The sequence below is a fragment of the Pan paniscus genome, chromosome 7 (genome assembly GCF_029289425.2).
Source record: "Pan paniscus chromosome 7, NHGRI_mPanPan1-v2.0_pri, whole genome shotgun sequence".
NCBI lineage: Eukaryota > Metazoa > Chordata > Mammalia > Primates > Hominidae > Pan > Pan paniscus.
The window spans coordinates 125490895-125493549 of record NC_073256.2 but is presented as its reverse complement, the minus strand read 5'-3'; the positions used below and the strand labels follow the sequence as shown (position 1 = coordinate 125493549).

The following is a 2655-nucleotide window of genomic DNA, read 5'->3' as shown; positions in this document are numbered from 1 at the left end:
TGGAAATGGGGGCAAAGGGCTGGGAGAGAGCGAGGAAAAGAATGGTGATCCACACGTGGGAAGACAAAGCTGGTGTCATAACCTGCTCTGCTGTCTCCACCTGCCAAATCCTTTGAGATCCTGGCTTGAACAATCAGAACATGTTCAACATGTCCACATGGAGAACAGCCTTTCTCTGTGCTAAAATGGTTGGGGAGTATTTTTGGGAGAATTTCAATCTGTGTTCATTTTGATGTTCCAAGAGGAACCCAAACCCAATGACATCTTCTATTTTTGTGACACAGTCATGTGAATCAGCACTGGTCAGCAATGGTCCCTGGACAGGTCTCTTCTCAGAATTATCCCCAAGGGTGTGAAGAGAAACCTCTTATTTCTTGGGCCCAGAAACTATATTTCAGTAGACAAGAAGAAAAGAACATTTTTGAGAAATATATGAGATGATGAAAGAGGATTGCCTTCATTTTATTTTATTTTTTTCCTAGTTGTAGCTCCAACTGCCTTGATTTTAATTATGAAAAATAATACAATTGCTTTTAAATGACAAAATACACAATTATAGTTAGGATCATGATTTCTGAATGTGTGGCGTGCTTACGTACATTCTTACTGGAGCTGTGCTTGAACTCTTGAATTCTAATTTAGCTGTTGTAAAGTCATTTTTCAAGCTTTTTACTAAGTCGGGCGTCAGAATAATTTTATAAACAGTTGTGCTTAATACTTCCAGAGTGAGAAAAAATGATGAAAATGCTGCCAGTTCTTTTTGTTTTGTTTTGTTTTTTAAGGCAGATTTCCATCGTTTGTGGTGGCTAGGAGAGCAGCTGTGCCTCGGGCCTCAGCTCTCCTCCTGCTTTCCCTCCAAGGATGGCCCAGAAGGAGAACAGTATCCCTGGCCCTATGGCAAGCAGACGGCTCCAGCCGGCCTGAGTACCCTGCTCCCGCGAGTCCTCCCGAGGATCCCCACCGAAGCTGCGCGTGAGCTCCCGAGCTGCGCAGACCCACAGCCCGCAGCGGCCCCGGCCATGAGGTGGTAGAGAACAGTTGTGGGACACGCAGCATCTTAACGCGGCCCTTCCTGGTCGACGACCTTGAGACTGGGCGTCCCCTGGGCAAAGACAAGTTTGCACATGTGTACTTGGCTAGAAAGAAGACAAGCCATTTCATCGTGGCCCTCAAGGCCTTCAAGTCTCAGATAGAGGAGGGCGTGGGGAGCACCAGATGCGCAGGCAGATGGAAATCCAGGCCCCCTTTCAGCATCCCAACATATTGAGTCTCTACAACTATTTTTATGACCTGAGAAAAATCTACTGGATTCTAGAGTACGCCCCCGCCACCCCTACCCCCGAGGAGCTGTACCAGGAGATGCGAAAGAGCCGCACCTTTGACAAGAAGCCAACAGCCACCATCATGGGGGAGGTGGCAGATGCTCTGATGTACTGCCACGGGAAGAAGGTGACTCCCAGACATGAAGCCAGATAATCCACTCTCAGGGCTTGAAGGCGAGCTGAAAGTTGCCGACTTCGGCTGCCCTGTGCATGCCCCCTCACTGAGGAGGAAGACAAATGTGTGGCACCCTGGACTACCTGTCCCCAGAGACAATTGAGGGGCGCGCGCACACCGAGAAGGTGGATCTGTGGTACATCGGAGCACTCGGCTATGAGCCGCTGGTGGGGAACCCCACACACAATGAGGCCTATGGGCGAATCGTCAAGGTGGCCCTAAAATTCCCCCTTCTGTGCCCATGAGAGCCCCAGGACCTCATCTCCAAGCTGCTCAGGCATAACCCCTCAGAACGGCTGCCCCTGGCCCAGGTCTCAGCCCACCCTGGGATCCTGGCCCATTCTCGGAGGGTTTGGCCTCCCTCTGCCCATCAGTCTGTCCCCTGGTGGTCCCTGACATTCACTCGGGGGCGTCTGTGTTTGTAAGTCTGCATATGTGTAGGGGAAAGGAGCGGTCCTGACCTGTTCCCTTAGCTGTCTTCTACTTCCTTTGTTTAATAAAGACTGAAGCTTCTTTTTTTCTTCTTTTGGCAAATAAGTGTAAAAAAGGAGAATTTTGAAAAGACCAAATCAATTATGAAGCCTTGGTCTACATTGCTCATTGTAATGCTTGAGTTGGAAAAGGTGGCTTCAGCTTTAATATGTTGAGAATTAGAGGAACGTAAAGTGGATTCAGAATCCTAGTGGACTTCTCTAGACAGCAAAGCATGCTTGGAAGATTTCCTGGGGGATTCTGAGACACTGCCAGATTTGAGCTCAAAGGCGGAGTGAGCTGTTCATAGCTCTTGTTCATAGCTCTATGCATGACGATTATCGAAGACTTGCTACCCAGTGAGGACTCAGTAAATAACTGTTGAATAAACCCAGTAAAATAAAATGGGAAAAGTCAGTCTGAGACCTGTACTGGGTTAGACACTGATGATTTAGCAATGAATAAAACAAAATCCCTGCTTTAGGGCAGTGCTTCCATTCTCATGGTGTAGTGCTAGTGTGGAGAATTTCATCCTAATTATTCCACAGCAATGCATTTTTTGCTGAAAAAATATTTTTTTTTTTTTCTGGAGTGAATTGCATCAAATCAATTTAATTTCTGATCACTTTTCTGCAGAGTACGTTGAAACCACTTCTAATATTTCCATTTTCATTCTTATTTTCTTAC

General features: G+C 46.9%; 1 pseudogene; it reads left to right on the top strand.

Annotated features, from left to right (window-relative positions):
* The first annotated feature begins 840 nt into the window (after positions 1-840).
* Positions 841-1959, top strand: LOC100981895 (aurora kinase B-like; annotated as a pseudogene).
* The last annotated feature ends 696 nt before the right edge of the window (positions 1960-2655 follow it).